This window comes from Engystomops pustulosus, chromosome 3, assembly GCF_040894005.1.
Source record: "Engystomops pustulosus chromosome 3, aEngPut4.maternal, whole genome shotgun sequence".
In the NCBI taxonomy this organism is placed as follows: domain Eukaryota; kingdom Metazoa; phylum Chordata; class Amphibia; order Anura; family Leptodactylidae; genus Engystomops; species Engystomops pustulosus.
The window spans coordinates 195368462-195393151 of record NC_092413.1 but is presented as its reverse complement, the minus strand read 5'-3'; the positions used below and the strand labels follow the sequence as shown (position 1 = coordinate 195393151).

The 24690-nt window shown below is 42.4% G+C and overlaps 1 protein-coding gene across 8 annotated transcripts in view; it reads left to right on the top strand.

Annotated features, from left to right (window-relative positions):
- Positions 1 to 11963: 11963 nt before the first annotated feature.
- Positions 11964 to 24690, top strand: part of MYT1L (myelin transcription factor 1 like) — a 325893-nt gene continuing 313166 nt past the window's right edge. For 2 of the 8 annotated variants that reach the window (XM_072143496.1, XM_072143491.1), the window contains exon 1: positions 17349 to 17855. The gene's annotated coding sequence lies outside the window, so the exon portion shown is untranslated. Of the gene's footprint in view, positions 12200 to 16847; positions 17262 to 17348; positions 17856 to 24690 lie in introns of those variants that run through there. The other 6 variants (XM_072143501.1, XM_072143500.1, XM_072143492.1 and 3 more) reach the window with 5 other exon arrangements.

The following is a 24690-nucleotide window of genomic DNA, read 5'->3' as shown; positions in this document are numbered from 1 at the left end:
GAGTATTCAGAGCTGTGTGATGTCACACAGGTGCACGGCTCGTTAGTATCATAGAGAGTAATCAGAGCTGTGTGATGTCACACGGGTGCACGGCTCGTTAGTATCATAGAGAGTAATCAGAGCTGTGTGATGTCACACGGGTGCACGGCTCGTTAGTATCATAGAGAGTAATCAGAGCTGTGTGATGTCACACGGGTGCACGGCTCGTTAGTATCATAGAGAGTAATCAGAGCTGTGTGCTGTCACACAGGTGAACGGCTCATTAGTATCATAGAGAGTAATCAGAGCTGTGTGATGTCACACGGGTGCACGGCTCGTTAGTATCATAGAGAGTAATCAGAGCTGTGTGCTGTCACACAGGTGCACGGCTCATTAGTATCATAGAGAGTAATCAGAGCTGTGTGATGTCACACAGGTGCACAGCTCCTTAGTATCATAGAGAGCAATCAGAGCTGTGTGATGTCACACGGGTGCACGGCTCGTTATATCACAGAGAGTAATCAGAGCTGTGTGATGTCACACAGGTGCACGGCTTGTTAGTATCATAGAGAGTAATCAGAGCTGTGTGATGTCACACGGGTGCACGGCTCGTTAGTATCATAGAGAGTAATCAGAGCTGTGTGATGTCACCCAGGTGCACGGCTTGTTAGTATCACAGAGAGTAATCAGAGCTGTGTGATGTCACCCAGGTGCACGGCTTGTTAGTATCACAGAGAGTAATCAGAGCTGTGTGATGTCACACAGGTGCACGGCTCGTTAGTATCATAGAGAGTAATCAGAGCTGTGTGATGTCACCCAGGTGCACGGCTTGTTAGTATCATAGAGAGTAATCAGAGCTGTGTGATGTCACACAGGTGCACGGCTTGTTAGTATCATAGAGAGTAATCAGAGCTGTGTGATGTCACACGGGTGCACGGCTCGTTAGTATCATAGAGAGTAATCAGAACTGTGTGATGTCACACGGGTGCACGGCTCATTAGTATCATAGAGAGTAATCAGAGCTGTGTGATGTCACACGGGTGCACGGCTCGTTAGTATCATAGAGAGTAATCAGAGCTGTGTGATGTCACACAGGTGCACGGCTCGTTAGTATGAATGGAGCAGAGTAATCAGAGCTGTGTGATGTCACACAGGTGCACGGCTCGTTAGTATCATAGAGAGTAATCAGAGCTGTGTGATGTCACACGGGTGCACGGCTCGTTAGTATCATAGAGAGTAATCAGAGCTGTGTGATGTCACACGGGTGCACGGCTCATTGGTATCATAGAGAGTAATCAGAGCTGTGTGATGTCACACGGGTGCACGGCTCATTAGTATCATAGAGAGTAATCAGAGCTGTGTGTTGTCACACAGGTGCACGGCTCATTAGTATCATAGAGAGTAATAAGAGCTGTGTGATGTCACACAGGTGCACAGCTCCTTAATATCATAGAGAGTAATCAGAGCTGTGTGATGTCACACGGGTGCACGGCTCGTTATATCACAGAGAGTAATCAGAGCTGTGTGATGTCACACAGGTGCACGGCTTGTTAGTATCATAGAGAGTGATCAGAGCTGTGTGATGTCACACGGGTGCACGGCTCGTTATTATCATAGAGAGTAATCAGAGCTGTGTGATGTCACCCAGGTGCACGGCTTGTTAGTATCATAGAGAGTAATCAGAGCTGTGTGATGTCACCCAGGTGCACGGCTTGTTAGTATCATAGAGAGTAATCAGAGCTGTGTGATGTCACCCAGGTGCACGGCTTGTTAGTATCACAGAGAGTAATCAGAGCTGTATGATGTCACACAGGTGCACGGCTCGTTAGTATCATAGAGAGTAATCAGAGCTGTGTGATGTCACCCAGGTGCACGGCTTGTTAGTATCACAGAGAGTAATCAGAGTTGTGTGATGTCACACAGGTGCACGGCTCGTTAGTATCATAGAGAGTAATCAGAGCTGTGTGATGTCACACAGGTGCACGGCTCGTTAGTATCATAGAGAGTAATCAGAGCTGTGTGATGTCACACGGGTGCACGGCTCGTTGGTATCATAGAGAGTAATCAGAGCTGTGTGATGTCACACGGGTGCACGGCTCGTTAGTATCATAGAGAGTAATCAGAGCTGTGTGCTGTCACACAGGTGCACGGCTCATTAGCATCATAGAGAGTAATCAGAGCTGTGTGATGTCACACAGGTGCACAGCTCCTTAGTATCATAGAGAGCAATCAGAGCTGTGTGATGTCACACGGGTACACGGCTCGTTATATCACAGAGAGTAATCAGAGCTGTGTGATGTCACACAGGTGCTAGGCTTGTTAGTATCATAGAGAGTAATCAGAGCTGTGTGATGTCACACGGGTGCACGGCTCGTTAGTATCATAGAGAGTAATCAGAGCTGTGTGATGTCACCCAGGTGCACGGCTTGTTAGTATCACAGAGAGTAATCAGAGCTGTGTGATGTCACCCAGGTGCACGGCTTGTTAGTATCACAGAGAGTAATCAGAGCTGTGTGATGTCACACAGGTGCACGGCTCGTTAGTATCATAGAGAGTAATCAGAGCTGTGTGATGTCACCCAGGTGCACGGCTTGTTAGTATCATAGAGAGTAATCAGAGCTGTGTGATGTCACACAGGTGCACGGCTTGTTAGTATCATAGAGAGTAATCAGAACTGTGTGATGTCACACGGGTGCACGGCTCGTTGGTATCATAGAGAGTAATCAGAGCTGTGTGCTGTCACACAGGTGCACGGCTCGTTAGTATCATAGAGAGTAATCAGAGCTGTGTGCTGTCACACAGGTGCACAGCTCCTTAATATCATAGAGAGTAATCAGAGCTGTGTGATGTCACACGGGTGCACGGCTCGTTATATCACAGAGAGTAATCAGAGCTGTGTGATGTCACACAGGTGCACGGCTTGTTAGTATCATAGAGAGTGATCAGAGCTGTGTGATGTCACACGGGTGCACGGCTCGTTATTATCATAGAGAGTAATCAGAGCTGTGTGATGTCACCCAGGTGCACGGCTTGTTAGTATCACAGAGAGTAATCAGAGCTGTGTGATGTCACCCAGGTGCACGGCTTGTTAGTATCATAGAGAGTAATCAGAGCTGTGTGATGTCACCCAGGTGCACGGCTTGTTAGTATCACAGAGAGTAATCAGAGCTGTATGATGTCACACAGGTGCACGGCTCGTTAGTATCATAGAGAGTAATCAGAGCTGTGTGATGTCACCCAGGTGCACGGCTTGTTAGTATCACAGAGAGTAATCAGAGTTGTGTGATGTCACACAGGTGCACGGCTTGTTAGTATCATAGAGAGTAATCAGAGCTGTGTGATGTCACACAGGTGCACGGCTCGTTAGTATCATAGAGAGTAATCAGAGCTGTGTGATGTCACACAGGTGCACGGCTCGTTAGTATCATAGAGAGTAATCAGAGCTGTGTGATGTCACACGGGTGCACGGCTCGTTGGTATCATAGAGAGTAATCAGAGCTGTGTGATGTCACACGGGTGCACGGCTCGTTAGTATCATAGAGAGTAATCAGAGCTGTGTGCTGTCACACAGGTGCACGGCTCATTAGTATCATAGAGAGTAATCAGAGCTGTGTGATGTCACACAGGTGCACAGCTCCTTAGTATCATAGAGAGTAATCAGAGCTGTGTGATGTCACACGGGTGCACGGCTCGTTATATCACAGAGAGTAATCAGAGCTGTGTGATGTCACACCGGTGCACGGCTTGTTAGTATCATAGAGAGTAATCAGAGCTGTGTGATGTCACACGGGTGCACGGCTCGTTATTATCATAGAGAGTAATCAGAGCTGTGTGATGTCACCCAGGTGCACGGCTTGTTAGTATCACAGAGAGTAATCAGAGCTGTGTGATGTCACCCAGGTGCACGGCTTGTTAGTATCATAGAGAGTAATCAGAGCTGTGTGATGTCACCCAGGTGCACGGCTTGTTAGTATCACAGAGAGTAATCAGAGCTGTGTGATGTCACCCAGGTGCACGGCTTGTTAGTATCATAGAGAGTAATCAGAGCTGTGTGCTGTCACACAGGTGCACAGCTCCTTAATATCATAGAGAGTAATCAGAGCTGTGTGATGTCACACGGGTGCACGGCTCGTTATTATCATAGAGAGTAATCAGAGCTGTGTGATGTCACCCAGGTGCACGGCTTGTTAGCATCACAGAGAGTAATCAGAGTTGTGTGATGTCACACAGGTGCACGGCTCGTTAGTATCATAGAGAGTAATCAGAGCTGTGTGATGTCACACAGGTGCACGGCTCGTTAGTATCATAGAGAGTAATCAGAGCTGTGTGATGTCACACAGGTGCACAGCTCGTTAGTATCATAGAGAGTAATCAGAGCTGTGTGATGTCACCCAGGTGCACGGCTTGTTAGTATCACAGAGAGTAATCAGAGTTGTGTGATGTCACACAGGTGCACGGCTCGTTAGTATCATAGAGAGTAATCAGAGCTGTGTGATGTCACACAGGTGCACGGCTCGTTAGTATCTTAGAGAGTAATCAGAGCTGTGTGATGTCACACAGGTGCACAGCTCGTTAGTATCATAGAGAGTAATCAGAGCTGTGTGATGTCACACAGGTGCACAGCTCGTTAGTATCATAGAGAGCAATCAGAGCTGTGTGATGTCACCCAGGTGCACGGCTCATTATATCACATGGCTCTGATTACTCTGTGCTATAACGTACAGTGCACCTGTGTGACCATGGTCAGATTCTGTCCACTGGGACTAATTGTAGAAACTTTCTATAGAATGACAGCAAGCAGAGATCTAGAAATCCATTATGATATTAATACAGAAAGTACATAGGAAAATTGTAAAATTTCTCATCATACAAAAAATAACATTAATTTGCTGCAATGGGAAGACCCCGTTAAGACAGTGGATAATGTATGTAGCCAGTACAGAGGACAAACAAAGACAGGAGCTTGTATCCCTAGGGCCTTGATGCTAAATCTTCACAGGACTCCTATCCACCATGTTCCTTTTCTAATATACCTGCTTTATAATTTGCTCAGTGAGTATTTTCATGTAGAACTCCCCAGACTCCTGGAATAATGTGCATCTGCTATACCTCCCCCAACCCCACAACACAGACGTAAACTCTACATGTGGAAAGTAGTGATATAAGAGCCGGCTCTTTCATGTGAATGACGGGAGTCAGCACCCCTCAGTGAGCCGATGGCTCACTTAACCCCGCCCCTAATCAGCTCCCCACTCCCTCTTTAACCCCATAAACTTAGGTTAAAAGTGGTGTGGAGTGAGGGACAGGCTATATTTAATTGGGAGACGTTCAGGAGCAAAAAAAAGAACTTAATGATCCAGCTCACTAAGACGAGCCGGATTTCCCATCACTAGTGGAAAGTATAAAACATAATCTGTGGAGCTATATAAGCAGCAGATTATCAATTTGAAGGATCCTGTTGTATTTTTAGCACATGGCAGAGGTAATTATTCATCTTATTATTGTACAGAACCACTCCTCATATTGTTAGTACTATTCTTAGGTTTGATGGTGCCCGGTGTGGAGCCGTCTTTTAAGACACCCCATTCCTAAACGGGGTGATGCCACACATGGCGTTTTAAAACCGTTTTTGGTCCGTTTTTAAGTAATCCGGTAAATAACGCATGCATTAAAAAACGAATCCGTTTTTTAAAAAACGCATCCGTTTTTTGAAAACGCATCCATTTTTGACAGGTTTTCCAAATTTGCGCAATTAAAAACGGACAAAAACGGATGCTTTTCCAAAAAACGAATGCGTTTTTAAAAAACGGATGCGTTTTTAAACGGACTGCTTAAAAACGGACCAAAAACGGTTTCAAAACGCCATGTGTGGCATCACCCTTCCCCTCTCCGACTTCCAGAAAATTAGTGACCAAATGTTCCCTGAAGTGCTTTATAGGGAATGGAGCAGAGAACACACGCTCAATCTGAGCTGCATGCACTTTTTTGGGTCTTCAGAAATTTACCTTGAATCAATAGGGCAACTTACTGGAACATCAGCCCCCTCTGTAGTAGGCCCCCAAATAATCAGCCACTTATCTGCTATAAATTAGGCGCTAATGAATCGGACATGCGACAATTCCAAAACTCATTTACTAAGGCAGATCTAGATCCATCATAAATCACAAGCCAAAAAAAAGAATAAACCAGGCGCAAAAATAGGTGAACCCCCATAGTCTTACAATCAGTATCAGACACTGGATGTAATAGTGAACTGTCACCCACCTGAACATGTATTTTTTTCGCATTTTTGCTTACATTGGGACTTTCCATGTACAGTCAGTCCCCGGGTTACATACAAGATAGGGTCTGGAGGTTTGTTCTTAAGTTGAATTTGTATGTAAGTCGAAACTGTATATTTTATAATTGAAGTTCTAGACAGATTTTTTTTCTTTTGCCCCAGTGACAATTGGAGTTTCAAAATTTTTGGTGCAATTGGACCAAGAATTATCAATAAAGCTTCATTACAGACATCTTACAGCTGATCATTGCAGTCTGGGACTATAGTAAAACATCCAGAGAGCTGCACCAGAGGTCACAGTGGGCAGAGGGGTCCGTCTTTAACTATGGGTTGTCTGTAAGTCGGGTGTCCTTAAGTAGGGGACTGCCTGTATTAATCCTATGAGGAACCATGGATAATACATTCTAATGTCCTGCTGACTTGTGCTACTCTACATGACAAACTCAGCTCTGCTGAATCTTTTATCCTTGAATCTGTCACTCTTTTACTCCTGCCTCTATCTCTGTGCATAGTGATGGCACTTACTGTCAAGCCTAGTGGCAGGCAACACATTATCTGTGCTCCGAGAGATTGGCAGGTGTTGCTAGAACTTTCGGGACCGTAGCTAAATGACACAAATAGAAACCTATATGGAGACTATTATATACTCAAGCATATTTTGTGCAACCACTGCCTTATGTTGCAAAGAGATGAGGCTTGTAAATTGTCATTTTATTAAAAAGATCAACTTCCCAACAAAAAAGTGGTGGTATAATTTATATAGAACCGGCTGTGAGGGAGTCTGTTTGCAGTTTTGACCCTGTTAGGCATTGGTCCTGGAGAACTATGTTATCATACCTGCACAGATTGTGTATGTTGTTAGTAGCAGCAGGACCATAATAAATACACTTATATTCCAGCATTGTAGCTGGACTTCAAGCACTCAGAAGCACTGGTGTATGAGCTTCTTCACTGAACACAGCACATCCCCTACTCCATGCTATGAGTCACTGCTATAGCTTCCTAATTTGTAGCAGTGCAATGAAGAGGTCTAGTACACCAGTGTCCCAAGTCTGACTAAAATCCTGGAATATAAATACAGACCTTCTGCTACTAAGAACAGAAAGGTGGCCATTACACAGCGCTGCAGGGCTGCTACCTGACACTTTCTGCTGTTTTACATGCTCAAAACTGATGACAAAATCCCTTTAAGCAGCTTAAACTGTGTTGAAGTAAAGTATAGGATGAATATAGGATTTGTTCCATAGTCTGTGGCATTTGAGTGGTGATATGGGACATGTGCTCACATTCACTCTATGGGGGAGATTTATCAGAAGTCTCCTGTAGGAAAATAAAAGCTGAGCTCCGATTGGTTTCCATGCGCAATTAGAACAGTTTTACCTCAAAAACGTGATGATAAATCTCCCCCTATATGTGACTGTTGGATAAAGCTGCGCTCTGTACTTGGTTTGCATGGTTTGCATGGATCGGAAGGGTTCATGTGCAGCCGCTGCAACACTGGACTCCTTTCTTGTGAAGCGAGGAGGTCATATCCTGTGGATAGGTCATAGGTTGTGAACATTTCATTATTTCTAAAATGTTGCTAGTTTGTACACAGGATAACTATATATTTTTATGGACATCTATTCATGGAAAGTTATACCTCCATGATGGATGAAGAGTCTCTCCGACAGCTGTATCCAGCATAGCTTTCAACATAATGTGGCATGTTTATATTAGGCTGCGCCAGAGTATAATGTTGCAACCCTCACCCAACATGTATCAGGGGGCTCCTGATGAGCTGTGCTGGCAGGGCAGTTCTATGCCAGGCAGGAATGCTACACACACCGGCCCACTGATCCGCCGTGTGTACCTCTTCAAATCCCTCCATACCCACTTGACTTGACCCAGTTCTGCACCAGGCAGGAAAGCCCCACACTGACCCACTAATCTGCCGGGTGTTCCCCTTTCACATCCCTCCATACCCACTTGACTTGACCCAGTTCTGCACCAAGCAGGAAAGCCCTACACAGGCCCATTGATCTGCCGGGTGTGCCCCCGTTCACATCCCTCCATACCCATTTGGCTTGACCCAGTTCTGCACAAGGTAGGAATGCCCCATACTTGCCCACTGATCCGCCAGGTGTGCCCCCCTTCACACCCCTCCACACCCACTTGACTTGACCCAGTTCTGCACCAAGCAGGAAAGCCCTACACAGGCCCATTGATCTGCCGGGTGTGCCCCCGTTCACATCCCTCCATACCCATTTGGCTTGACCCAGTTCTGCACAAGGTAGGAATGCCCCATACTTGCCCACTGATCCGCCAGGTGTGCCCCCCTTCACACCCACTTGTAAGTGACATAATTGGGGAAATAGATCACAATTTCTGTCTTTTTGCTAAGAATTGCATATATTTCAGGGCTTCTACACCAGATTACAGGCGTACAAACCCTGATACATGTGACCCAATTTGTGAACCATAAGGATGGATCAAATTCCCATGAACTACTCCAAAAAAATGATGGTTCTCATTTCCACAAGGGATCAGATACAAGTAAGCAAGTTCTGCCCCCACTTTCTGCTATGCACCATAAAGTCTATATTCACCTGCAGCAGGTTTGGGGCAGAATTCTCTATATCTGAATATCCATTGCCACTAAATTGGACTATTCATACAACCACAGAGGTCACAGTCCCCTGAATTTGTGCACCACGAGAATTTACTCCTATAGACATGTTATATATAATGGCTAGGAGACTGTATAGTTGTGCGGTCCTATAGCCCGTGTGTGCACGTGTCTCTACATACAATACGTTATTCCCTCCCGCTCCATTGTCTGGTATCATGAAAAGGTAAAGCGGTTCTGTATACAGCCATTGTCGTGTGATCAGTCTCCTCCCCAGGCCCCTTGTTGTGGGTGCATTCGATTCATGCGTCTTGTGGGTTTGCCTTTTGATGCAGCGGTTACATAATAGGCAATGGGTGTCATCTCTCAAATTACAGTGACCACTCACACCCAGGGGACTTGTCCTCAGATGCTACTGTATGGCTGGCTGCATGGAAAACCGTCAGCCCCCGCTCCAGCCGTCTCCTGGAGACGTCAGCCCCCACCTTGCAGACAGTACAACCCATTCCTCCTATTCTGTGCCTGGCAGAACATTCGATGTGATGCCCAATCAGGTTCTGCAGCAGCCGCAGACGTCAGGAGGGGGGCTTTATCTCGCTCGGTCTTCTGCTGGAGCAGACTGCAGTTGCTTACAGTGTGCAGCCTCCATTAGGACAGCTCTATTGATTTCTGAATCACACTGCAGCAAGAGACAGGCAGACAGGAGCATCTGACAGCAGCAGCCAGGAGCATAGGGGAATATAGACAATCCGGGCTAATCTGACCCCCCACATCATTATGCCACATAGATACATACACGCACGGATAGGACGATGCAGTCATTGCTGAGAAGAGCGAGCCATGGGGGTTCACACATACAATATGGTAATCAGCTGGCAATGTGACGGCAATGCTGAACCGATATGACATGGATTTTTTTTTTTTTTCATATATATACATATATCTATATTCTACATGTATATAGATAGATAAAGAAAGAGAGAGATTGATTTGTGTTATACATATACTATGTGATATCAATATTCATGCATCATATTCAATATTATAAATATTTATACAGTATATTATATACTATATGAAATATTTGGATTTAGAATAGATTTACTTATACAATGATATACATAACATACATAGTTATATCTACAATATAATCAGCTGATGGCAATATAGGGGAACTGGCTGGGATTATTCACATATATATACACTATGCATTCTATTTTCATATTTAGATATAGAATCTACTGATATATAGAAAGTAAAAAAAGGCGACGGACTGATTTTTTTAATATATGAAAAATACAGTGTAGGAAAATATTTATATAGTATATAAAATCTAGAAAATATCTATCTCATCTCTTTATCCATCTATCCATCCATTGGTATCTATCTACCTACAGTTTCTATTTCTCTATCTATCTATCTATCTATCTATCTATCTATCTATCTATCTATCTATCTATCTATTCTGCCTGTCTATCTGTCTATCCATCCATCAATATCTGTTTATCTATCTATCCATGTATCTATCCATCCATTGGTATCTATCTACCTACAGTTTCTATCTATCTATTCTGTCTGTCTGTGTTTCTATCCATCAATATCTATCTATCTATCTATCTTATAAGTATTATATATTTTTTTTAAATGTATTTAATATTCATATGTACCCTATACTGGCAATGTGAGAACAATACAGTTCTGCCATAGATCTGTTATATGGACAAAATGCATATCATATTTAATATGACTAGTTATTATTGTGATACTATAGAATAAAACATTTTAGGGATACATATATTCCCGGATATCCATTATTAGTAGTAACCGTTACTCTAAAGTCATAATATACTGTTTTGTATCTTTTATTGTTATATGATATCAGTAAATATTATATCCACGTATAGATAGAGAAAGATGGAGAGAGACTGATTTCTAACATACAAATAATCTAAATATGTGATTTTTATATATATAGATATATGTGTGTATATGTGTATATATATAAAACAATAAATATTATGCTCATGTATACACAGTATATATGTACATTATATATATATAACAATAAATATATATGTATATATAAAACAGTAAATATTCTGCTCATGTATACACAAAATGAAACAATGCTTCTCATAACCAAGTGAAGTGACGCAGACAGCTCTGCTACATCCGCGCCAGTGCCTAATCTAAGCCATCTCGACGTGAGCCCTTGCTTTGTATTAGCACCACAAAAAATCCTAGCGGAAATGGGGCTAGCTCTGTAGGTTCCTAAGAAACGTCTAGGCGTTAAGCCATTATTAGCACAAGCTATATTGAGCATGCTTGCCAGACAGGCAGAAAGGCTGAACCCTAGGTCCGCCCAGACATGTGCCCTGCCATTTTCGTTTTAATCAGTCTGCTCAGGATGGCTGCTGATTCATTTTGCAGGACAGCCCCCTGGGAGCCTAGGTGGAAGCTGGAGGCGAGCTGCTCCTGCCTCATTGCAGTATTCCACATCACGGGGAAGACAGGGCTAGATAGTCAATGACTGCGGACCCCGAGCCACACAGTATCATTACACCCAGTAACCCTTTCATCGCCACTTATCGCCATTCAGAAATCCTCAGCCAGGCGTCTGTCTGGATCCCTTCCATGATCTGTGAAATACATAGAGTTAAACCCTTTTTTTTTTCTCGAAAGGTGAAAATATATCATGTAACGGGGGGGATTTCGGGGTATTGGGAGGGTGGGGGGTGATCTACCTGATTTATCCGGTGGACTTTGATTGGTGGGATTGACAACCTTATTATGCAGCGAGCTTATTATTGATATTATTCTGCTCTCAGTTGCTATGGCCACCTTGCGAGAGACATTCAATTTTCTCTCTTCCATCATCATTATCTATGAGGCCATCTGTTGTGGAAAATGAATTCAGCCTCATTTGCATGACTGATAAGCAAATTTTTTTTTTTTTTTTATCTATTTAACAGAAGGTCATATGCCGGGGATTTAGAGCTGGTGAAAAAAAAATGTGAAAAAAAAAGCCTATAGAGAGCATGAGTGGGAGTGCGTGCATTAGAGGATGTGTGTGGAAGTGTAGCAGATCCCTTAGGCCTGCTAGCCTATCGTACCGCATTTGTCATTCCTGCCAGGGCGACATTTTTCCCCTAAGCTTCAGCACACACTAAGGAGAGAGACACACACACAGAAAAGCGGGAGAGACACAGATTTTCCCTCTTGTCTTCTGGAAGCGCTGCTTTTTTCTAGGACTGGGTGTCATTTTACACTTCTTACACGGAGCGGGGGTCTGGTTCAGATATCTGTGGAGGAGACACAGCAGAGTTCTGGTGGTAGGCTCATTTTTCACTATCATTTTTTGTTTTTTTTTTAGTCTTTAACTTGAGTCTGGTAACACGTTGCAGTGCGGCGCCATTGGAAAGCATTGGCAAAAGTCAAGTTAAAGGTTGCTGGAAATGTTGGCTTAACTCTGCCCGGTTTGGATAACTTCTGGTTTGCATGCGTCTCGTGCCTTACGTCCTCTTATGTTGTGGAATGCTTGTTCCCGGATGAAGTAGATGTAGTTTTGCACTGAATAAGGTAACTTAGGGCCAGTTCACATGTCAGTTATGTCTTTAGTTATTTGCCTCAGTTATTGTGAGTCCAAAATGTATTATGGAAAGACTTGCAACTAAGTCAAAAAGAGATGTGATCTCTGATGTGTGATGTGAGCCCTTAGAAAGCTCATGAGTTTTCCTATTCCAGCACCAGGAGCTGAAAAGTTGCATCTAAAGACAACACAGCAAACTCAGTTCTGCTACATCAAGAAACACAGCACTGCTACATCAAGAAACACAGCACCACTACATCAAGAAACACAGCACCGCTACATTAACAAACACAGCACCACTACATCAACAAAAACAGCACTGCTACATCAAGAAACACAGCACTGCTACATCAAGAAACACAGCACCACTACATCAATAAAAACAGCACCACTACATCAATAAAAACAGCACTGCTACATCAAGAAACACAGCATCACTACATCAATAAAAACAGCACTGCTACATCAAGAAACACAGCACCACTACATTAACAAACACAGCACCACTGCATCAACAGATCCAGCACTGCTACATCAACAAACACAACACTGCTACGTCAACAAACACAACACTGCTACGTCAACAAACACAGCACTGCTACATCAAGAAACACAGCACCGCTGCATTAACAAACACAACACCACTACATTAACAAAAACAGCACTATTACATCAACAAACACAACACTAGTACATCAACAAACACAGAACTACTACATCAACATACACAACACTGCTACGTCAACAAACACAGCACTGCTACATCAACAAACACAGCACTGCTACATCAACATACACAACACTGCTATGTCAACAAACACAGAACTGCTACATCAACAAACACAACACTGCTACGTCAACAAACACAGCACTGCTACATCAACAAACACAGCACTGCTACATCAGTATAGAGCATACAAGTCTTCTTTTATGTTGATTGTGGTCAAGGGAATCATGTTCTATTTATCAGATGTGGGTTATAGGAAGAATTTAATGGGATTTTTGGGGTAATGTAGAATTCTGTTGCTGCTGTGTGAGGTTACTCTTTGTTTTGGTCAGCGGCGTCCAGGGAAAACGTGTCACCCTAAACTTATAATGAAGACTGATGGGTTCATCCACACAATCCATCACGCTGGAGTGGTGGCTTCTTGCAACTGATTCTTTCATCTTATTTTTAGTAGATGTTTGTTTGCTAGTTTTAGTTATGTTGTAAGAAGTTTATGGTACATACTCATACTCAGCCGTGACTTTTTAATGAATATGTGATTGTGAGATGTAGCAGAGCTGAGTTGGCTCACTGGCACAATAGTCTAGCCTTTGCATGGGACTGCAGGGAAAACTACTGAGTGCTCTCAAACCATTTCAGCTCTGCTACATCTAGGGAATAATTGTTGTTACTTTCTATGTTGCTTTTGTCACATACAGGTGTTAAAGGGATCTGCTGAGATATCCCAGGGTGTCAATGATAAGACTGTGTGTGTTCATCCCCCCCCCCCCTTCCCTTTACCCAACACCACCAAAAAAAAAGTAATTACCAAGCTTAGATTCCCTGACATTTGACTGCTGCTAATTCACTGATTAATCTCATTAATGTGATTATAGTAGGATTTGGAGTTGGCTGTCATTGTTCTGTCCTGAGAGCTGCTTTCTATGCTGTCAGTCTGTGCTGAGGGCTCATGACTTCCCCTGGTTCAGCACTAGGAGCTGTCCAGTGCTGATACCTGCAGACACACAAGGCTCTGTGCAGCAGGGACTGCAGGCAGGGGGAGAGCTGTGCACACAATGCATTGTCCTCAGCAGCAGCGTGAGCTCAGGAGGCAGCATTGTGCTATCAGGAGTAACAGTCCCACAGTGACCTGTATACTCCATGTATACTCCATGTATAGTCCATATATACTCCATGTATAGTCCATGTATACTCCATGTATAGTCCATGTATACTCCATGTATAGTCCATGTATACTCCATGTATAGTCCATGTATACTCCATGTATAGTCCATGTATAGTCCATGTATACTCCATGTATAGTCCGTGTATACTCCTTGTATAGGCCGTGTATAGTCCATGTATACTCCATGTATACCCCGTGTATACTCCGTGTATAGTCCATGTATAGTCCATGTATACTCCGTGTATACTCCGTGTATAGTCCATGTATAGTCCATGTATAGTCCATGTATAGTCCATCTATACTCGGTGTATAGTCCATGTATACTCCATGTATACTCCATGTATACTCCGTGTATACTCCGTGTATACTCCATGTATAGTCCATGTATACTCCGTGTATACTCCGTGTATACTCCGTGTATAGTCCATGTATACTCCATGTATACTCCATGTATACTCCGTGTATACTCCGTGTATACTCCGCATATAGTCCATGTATAGTCCATGTATAGTCCGTGTATACTCCATGTATAGTCCATGTATACTCCATGTATACTCCATGTATGCTCCATGTATACTCCATGTATACTCCGTGTATACTCCGTGTATAGTCCGTGTATAGTCCATGTAAAGTCCATGTATAGTCCATGTATAGTCCATGTATACTCCGTGTATAGGCCATGTATAGTCCATGTAGGATTATGTGAGACTGTGTTACATCATGGTACCCAAGTTCCACTTACCTATCTATCTGTCTGTCTGTTCATCCATCCATCTATATTAACTAATCTATGTATCTTATCTATATATCTATTATCTATCTATCTAATAACTATATATCTCTTACTATCTCTTATTGCAATCTCTTAATCTATGTTACGTACTATCAATTATCCATCCATTCCTTATTTTATTTAATATGTTATAAAATATTTTCTTTCTTTCTTTCTTTCCAGTATATATCTTTCACCTTTCTTGTCCTTTAGCTAACAACATAGTATAACTCTCATCCACCTTGGTGTTGCTAAACCCTTATACACATTAGACATTTAGATCCTCTGATCACATGCTGATTGGTTTAGTTTCAGCAAACTAACAGATACTACTTACCTGCCTTATACTACTTTCACTATATACTGCTATCAGTGCTTTATTCTATCTACCTATAATATCTATCTATCTATGTCCACTCTATCTCTTTCATCTATTTACCTATTATTTTATCTATTTTTCTATCTAGTTATCTATCTCTCATTCTATCTATCTATCTATCTATCTATCTCTCATTCTATCTATCTATCTATCTATCTATCTATCTATCATCTATCTATCTATCTATCTATCTATCTATCTATCTATCTATCTATCTATCTATCTATCTATCATCTATCTATCTCCTATCTCTCATATCTATCTCTCACATCTATCTATCTATCTATCTATTATCTCCTATCTCTCATATCTATCTATCTGTCTTTCTCTTTATCATCCTATATCTCACATTAAAGTTAGGGTAAGTTTTTGGGTCAGTGTTGTTTTAATATATTATTCTATACTACATCTTCCAGCCCCCCCCCATTCCCAGGTCATGCAATATACATTTATTGCATAGGAGATTTACATATACAGATATATATAGATATATTTGTCTTCCTCATCACTTCCCCCTGCACCTTTTACTCCTCCCTTCACATGTTATCCTTCCCATCCCCCTTTTCCCAACTTCCTAGTACTTCTCTGTGCTTCCTTGATATTTTGAGAAACAAGTCACACGCGCTTTAGTCACATTGCATGCACTGAGTCATATCCGTCAATTGAATTACATGCCAGTCTTCATTACGATAAGGATGGGATTTATTTATCCCTCTATAGACCGCAGGTAGATAGGCAAGGACTCCTGTGGTTGTGTCTCTGCTGGTCCTAACCATCTGTGATGCTTAGTGACTGCTGGGCCTTGTAGTGCTGCAGTTGCTTGTATGTGTCTAGTAAGTCTTTCCTCTTATGTGTATATTGGTATGGATATTCTTATATGGTGACAATTATCTATTATTACACCGATACTCTTGTTACTATTGCCATACTAGCACTGCCAGTCGTCTACCATGAACGTCATTCAATGCCAATGTGGTCGATTGTAAGGAAGTGTTTTGCAAATTGATACAAAATATTGTGGCCTGTCTAACAGGAGATACAAAGTATACCCAAGATTAACTTTATCCACTGCTTGGTAACAATGGTTTCACATCAGATACCAGCGCAGTCCCCTAGACACGTCCTATAGACTTTATCCGACGCCTATCCTACCAGGCAGAGAGGTCTATGCCTCCCTCAATCCGAGATCCCCGGTTGTTTACAGTTTAGCAATTTGACGTAATCCACCGATTGGCTGAAGAAACCACAATGTGACTTAATCGCAGTCACGTTTTCAGCTTGGAGATGGATTACATAAGTGATATTAGGCATCCCCTATACTCTCGCGCCAAGAACTTTAGACACAATCCCAGCTGTGTCTCCCTTTAATCACACTGTAACGTCTGATCATTGATGGGTGACCTGCGCGCCTATGTGTTATATCTCATGTCCCGGTCCGTTCTAATATCACGGATATAATAGCAGCACACTCACACACACTGCTCAGCTGCTGAGTTCCCATCTATTACGATATATACAGCACTGCACACGCTACCCAGTCTGCTCTAGAGATTTAGGGGCCTGTGGGTACAATGTTAAAGCATACAGTACATCCCTATACTTGTCTGAGCAGCCCAATAAGCAAGAGACTTGGAGATCATTTGTTTAATCCAAAGGCAGACCTGGCAAAATCTACAGCTCAGCATTCAAGTGCACCAAGACGTTAGGATTTTGGGGAATGGACATGTTTTGCTCTTCTCCAAGGATGTCAGACTGAGACAGGGTAAGTCAGCAATCCGCGACTGGTGCTATTCTGCAGCAGTAATGTGGTCTCAGAGGGAGTTGGTGTTTCATGCATACTACACAGCTAAGCTTTCTAGCCCATTGCCTCGCAGACTGTCTGCCGCTTTCATAATAGAGGATACACAGTAGATGCCTGAGCCTCAGCCGCGCACACACACACACACACACACGCTCATTCATTCTCGCCGTTTAATGGTGTCAAGCTATTAATATCTATTTTTGACTCCAGGTCCGTTGCGTTTCTCGTCTGAAAACATCATTACTATTGTCCATGTGGCACAATAATTAGCATACAGATGAGAAGTGATCTCGTCTCTGAGCATCCACTGAAGGAAAGAGAGGGAAGAGGTGCGGTGGAAAAGTTGATTGGATGAATGAAGAGGAATGGTGGGCGTTCAAATGCATTAGAAGAGTTTAGTTGTCATGGAAGAGGTTTGTCAATTTTTCTTGGTGCATTTCCTAAGTGGGGACTCGGGGTGTCTGCTTCTAGAATGAAGGCTTAGAAGCTTCTGGCCTACTTAAAGTCACCGATTTTGGAATTTGTGGACAGAGAATTGCGCCTTCCGCACTCCAGGTAAATATACCTTTTGTCTGTGTATAATGGGGGGGGGGGTGTATGTCTAGTAGTAAAGTAAACTTGGTCTCTTAACTTTCAATGGGAGCTAAAATTATCCGACGTGGTTGTTTTTGTCTAGATGTTCAACTTCTAAAGCAGAATTTTGGGTCATTGTTGATAGATGTTAATTGAAGCATCTCTAAAGTGGATTGTATGCAAGCTCTGTCTATGGTAAAGTAGAACAGGCTGATTGCTGGCAATGTAGCAGAGCTGAGTGTGTTAAAAGTTGAGCTGTGTATGTAGATAGGAGTCTGTAGACTCCACAGATAGTGATTGACCTAATTTGAAAGTGCTGCATGTTTACCAGAAGTCGCCAGATCCCAACTTGTGCCGAGCACTGATGAGGATGATGGAGACACAAGCAGGCATCTCAGGAGGGATCTGATAAAAGTCATTTCTATCCAAACTCCAAAGCTGTCATTTCCCCCCATGTCTGATGCCATTACTCCCATCCCAGACAGCACACTACACCAACAATTGCATTAAGTCTGCATCTCCAGGCGAACTTGTCTCTTGCATCTACACCTTATCTCTATGGCTGGTGTATAAAAATAATCATATCTTGTGTTATTGTTGCCTCCTGATGGATGATAAATGACAGCGGCGTCTAGGGCTTTTGCACTTTTCCCACATCTGCAATGTGTTAGCTATACAAAAAGTTCCATAGACATAGTAAGAGCAGTAACAAAGGGGAGGAACAAAGGCATTGTGTTGTCACTTTATTGTACTGTCGTTCTGGCAAATTCCATAACAGGCGAATAAGGAGGGGAAGGGGTTAACCCTGCTCCGATATTGTAGTAGTGCACGCATGACTGTCTACCTATGGCTTTGTATGTGATGTGTGTAGTAGCATGCTGTCATAAAGTAAGGGGGGGGGGTTGTTCGAAGTCCATGTGTTTATCCGCCAGGTTATTTATCATTAAACTTTCCCATCGCTACTGCTGGCTCGTCCTGGCATTGCAGTATCCATGGATTAAAATTCCACACAGACTTCTGGATGCTGCATTGAGTCTGCTTCCTGCTGTCTGCTCCATGAAATATGCCTTTAGTTCCAGATTTTGGACTAATTAAGCCTAAAAACGCATCCTAACTACTTTTTACAAAAGGGAATGAACTTTAAGGCATGATTTATGTTGCACTGTGGATGGTGGATCTCAGCATGGAGCTTCATTCTCCATCCAAACTGCTTTCTTATTGTTATCAATGGCTTGTAGCAAACATCTTCAGAACTTAGGACAGTTCCTCAGGTCTGCAGCTGACCGCATAGTCTTATTCTTTCTTGCATTTGTTGCTGGGGATGTAGTATTTGTTCTCAGTGGCTGCTAACCTGGTTGCAGCAGGCTTCCCATAGAGAGCTATTAAATCAAGAGTCTGCCATGACTCCTGAGAACAGGGACTGAAATTAATGCTCGATCTGCCAGCAGACCCTTTGCCGCGTTGAAATTCCCACCTGCTTTATGCATCTGGGCAATTGGCTACTGCTGTCTAAATCCAGTGCACTCTGTCTTCCGGCCGCAGTCATGTCTGCAGCACATTGCAGAAAAATAGACTAGCGACCGGCTCCATAGCACATAACAGAAAACCCAGGAGTGACTAACAGTCTGAAAAACATGAGTAGGATTCAAAGAAAGTAAAAAATTTGCATTTATTTAAAAAAAAATTTTTAAGAACCCAATGACCCCTTTGCATGCCCTATAATCGAAATCCTGTTCCTCGTGTCTCCATAGAAATTCCCTGTATGAGAAGGATATCAACGTGTTTGTAGTTTGGATTCATTTGGAAGGGAGAGAGAAAACAGCTGGCTCAGCGTCTGACTGTGTTATCTGGGGCTCTGGCTTGTGCTCTAAGATTTATGTCGCTAATATCTTCACAATGGAAAGTGGACTTCTCTTTGCAGCACTTTGTGAGCGTTACAATGTGCTCGCCGGCGACTGGAATGCAGTCTGCTTTGTTCTCCAATTAATATTCGGTATAGAGGAAAGTATTAGTATTGGGTCTTCAACGTCAGTAGACGATGGGATATTTCTGATGTGAGGGGGGTGGGATTGGGGATAGTGGGGGGATCTCAGAAAAGCCACCTGTGACTCATAATCTATTAGTCTGGCATTAAGAAATCAGGCATGTCCATTGTCATAGCCTTAAACAGGGTATTTCTTAGTTTGTTGACTTTATGGCACAGTTCACACAGGTAACATGTCTTTGAAATCAGGTTGGGGAGACCCAATCATTTTGGTAGGCTCTGAGTCCATCAATGCATCAGTAGTTTATTAAGTAACTGAGTCTCTGTGTTTTTAATCATTCCCTATATTGTGATGCACTGTAAGAGATATTAAATATTAAAACAAAAAAGAAAGTTAGTGAACCCCTTAGATTTTCCTGGATTTATGCATTAAATCTACTTATATAAAGATGGTCTGGAATCCGCGTGAGACACGGTGGTAGACAAAGACAATGTAATCAAAGTAATATCACAGAAACGGTAGAAAGAATTGGACCGTCATTGCAGGTAGAAATAAATAGAAATAAAATATAATAGCTATAATAACTTCAAGAACCCCAACTCCCCTGCGTCCACCAAACGTCCACCAAATGTTTCCTATAAAAAAAAGTTGTAGAGGAATTTTGGAAATTTTAAAGATGTTCCACTTCCTCAATATTTCTGGGATACCTTGTGTGCAATGTATGTTCAGCCATTTATTATTTGATGTGGGCCATGGTCTTGTTGCATCAGCCATCACCTCCTCAGCTTGAGGTCATAGACTACTGTCATTGCAATCTTCTTCAAGGCTGCATTCACACAACCGTTGGGGGACGTATATATAAGCATGGAGCGGTATGGTGCGGCACTGTACCGCTCCATAAACAGGGGAAAGATAGGACATTTCCTATCTTACCCCGTGTTACAGCGCCCTGCGGCATGTATCTCGGTGGAGTGGGAAGGTCTTAAACTGCTTCTTCCACCATGCTTTACCTGATGATGTGAGCCATCGGTGTAGCCATTGTTTTCCACTGAAACAGAAGCCCACATTTATCAGAAATAGTGCAGTCTGTACTATGTGCTGTTTGCCCCTCAGAAGGAGGGGCAAAGATATGAGGCGAGGAAGAAATTCAAAAAGTTTGTAAAAGTAACAAAATTTTATTATATGTATGGTAAAAACACAAAACCATAGTTGGACATTTGTTTACAGGGTGAACATACAGCAGAGAAAGAAAGCAGTCATACCCGGACACAGCAGATTGCACATAGGGTTGAACAATTTAAATGGGCTGGTGTGCATAAAATGCAGGTCTATTAATGGCATAGTTACATGCACATTTGTGATGGCATAGCAATGCTCATGCCTAGTCTAGGTATAGCCAATCAGTCAATAAGAGCCCCAGACGAAGGTTCAATAAGAGCCGAAACGCGCGTCGGGGCAGCAGTCATCCCCGGACACCTTGCACATCTACCTATCAACACGGTAAGGACTGGTACTTATATGCCCTATTTGGCTATACCTAGACTAGGCATGAGCATTGCTATGCCATCACAAATGTGCATGTAACTATGCCATTAATAGACCTGCATTTTATGCACACCAGCCCATTTAAATTGTTCAACCCTATGTGCAATCTGCTGTGTCCGGGTATGACTGCTTTCTTTCTCTGCTGTATGTTCACCCTGTAACCTTGTCATACATTTTTAAACAAATGTCCAACTATGGTTTTGTGTTTTTACCATACATATAATAAAATTTTGTTACTTTTACAAACTTTTTGAATTTCTTCCTCGCCTAATATCTTTGCCCCTCCTTCTGAGGGGTACCATAGGTTATGTAGATTTCAATATTATGTGGGGCACCTACTCTTTGGTGCAACTACCTGTACAGCTTCTATAACCAATTGTATAGTTATTCCTGTACAGTTTCTGTTTTCAACTTTTGTTATATATGTGCTGTTTGCCAGATTCATCACAATTGGCTCCTGGTCTTTATGAATCTGGCACCCCCTGCACTACTCGGGAAGTGTGCACCATTATTTTTTGGTGCACTTTGTTGATACTGCAGAATTGTGGCACACATCAGTAATAAAAGTGGCTCAAACTCTGACTAAGTACTGACTTGCCCCTTTATGTGCACATAGAGTTGAATTTAAAAGTTCCACATTGTCCACAAAACTTCTCAGAACATTGTAGATCAGCCAGTAGAGCAAACCTTAGACTGGATGCCACCAAAAATCTGTGTTTTTTTTAATAGTGGACACATGACCAAAGTGTCCTGCAGTCTCATTCTATTACTTATTGAGTTCTTTTTCACAACTTTCAGATTTTCCAGTTATGTCCTTGGAGTCATCCTTACCGGATGACTACTTCTTTCTAACCATAGGTTGATGTATAATCGGAGGTCCTCTGAACTTGTCCGACACTACATAGTTTGTCTTGAGAAGAACAGAATAGTCAGTAACTATGCTTTGTGTGCCTCTATCCAATGGTCGGAGCACCAGTAACCAGTCTAAATGAGTCTCCTGAATTGAAACTCCTTTTGTCTTTTAGCTCATGACAGAGGTCCATTGTCTTTTCTTCCATGTGTACTCGAAATGTGATTAAAAAAAACATGCCTGATACAAGTGCCCATATTACTGGATTAGTTACATTGGGGGTCATTTACTAAGGGCCCGATTCGCGTTTTCCCGACGTGTTACCCGAATATTTCCGATTTGCGACGATTTTCCATGAATTACCCCGGCGCACGTGATCGGATTGTGGCGCAACGGCGCTGGCATGCACGCGACGGAAATCGGGGGGCGTGGCCAAACGAAAACCCGACGGATTCGGAAAAAAAAATTGGTCGCACGGGCCATACTCACATGCACCAGGAAGAGATCAGTGAACTCCGGCGCAACTCGGCGGACCTTGGCGCAGCAGCGACACCTGGTGGACATCGGGCGCAAGACCTTCATGAATCGCCGGAAGACCCGAACGCTCGTCCGAGAAGCCGCCGCTGGAACGCGAATGGACCGGGTAAGTAAATGTGCCCCATTGTGTTTGTCTATAATTTGGACCTACGATAGATAACATTCAGACAAAGTTTTATTCACAATAAGGTAATAACTAATAGGTTAATTTACTATATGTAATAAACAATAATCCAATACTAAATGAGCAACTTGGTATCTCAGAAAAATATATGTTTTTGCATCTTGTTGCTCCTAAAGTTGAGCTTGATTAAAGCATGTTAAGCCATTGTGTGTGGGGGCCCGGGATCTTGAGTATTTTGTGTATGCTGTATGTGTGTGTGCTGTGTATATGCTGTATCTCTGTATATGGTATTTTATGTATGTGTATATTTACAGTATGTGTGGGAATATGTGATATGCATATGCTGCATGGGTGTATATGATACTGCATGTATGTGTGTATATGATGTATGTATGTATGTGAGGGGTGTGCATACTGTATGTAATTTTATGCTGTATGTGTGCATATGGTGTGTATATGCTGTATATCTATATACTGTATATATAAGTATATTAATGTGTGTTTATATGAGTGTATTTTATGTATATTTTTTTAAAGGTGAAGGAGGGGCCCAGCCTCTCTTAGTTACGCCCCTGTGTAGTGGTGTGTACTGCTTCACCCTCCTCCTGTGTACTGTATTTGGAAACCCCGGAGGCAGATGAGAATAGTAGACCAATGGAGGTACTAGATTTTGGACCCCCACTGATCTTATATTGATGACCTGTCATAAAAATATGTGATCAATATCAAAAGTAAGGGACAGCAAGTTATAGCGAAGATGCCCCTGAATTTCCCTCCTGTGAACTTCGTATACACAAACAGTCCCCAGGTTACATACAAGATAGGTTCTTTGGATTTGTACTTAATTTGAACTTGTATGTAAGTTAGAACTGTATATTGTGTAGGGGACCGCATATATATATATATATATATATATATATATATATATATATATATATTGATTGCTCCAATATTTCAACACTCCAATATTTCAACATTCCTAAATATGTAGTCACCAATTTACTATAAAAACTCTAAAAGCACATGTTTATATGTATACAGTATAGATCTGCGTCTAAGTACAGGTGTTTCCTATTGAATGTGCCTATACCACAGGAATTACTTACTATGCAATTAGAATCTACTATAAATACTCATTACTAATGCTGGATATCCCTGTGTCTGTACCACGTAGATCCACGTTATTACCGTCAATAGCAAAAAAATTTTATGTTTCTATTTGTTTTACCATTAATTCATTTCATAAAAAGATTGTTTAATGACTTCGATGATTGAGATGCTCCGACTCTTCTGCATTTGTTTAGTTGGCAACAGTGTGTCCCCTGAGAAGCAAACACCCATAACATAAGACACAAAGTTTACTTGTACATCCTCTCAGGACACACTAATGCACTTGTTTACAAAATCCATTTGCCACCTGTTCAGACGGCGCAGAATCTAATGATGAAGAGAGAGACATTTTCTCCCTGAGTATCGTTATGCACAAAATTTATCAGCAATACCCTAAAGATGTTCTGGTCGTCTCAGAAATCCTTGTTCTCTCTTATTCTTAAAGGGACGGAAAGATATGGTGTTTTTTATACAAATGTAGACGGTCCTATTCACTGTTATTGAGCTGATATGACAGACAACCAATGGAGAGGGGCATCGATGGGGGTCCAACTGGTTGTCCATTCACTTCTCTGGGGCTGCCAAGGCTATGATCTCCAGCCTCTCCATAGACGTGGATGGAGCACCGATCATTCATGTGCACTAGTGCTTCATTCCTCGTGGGAT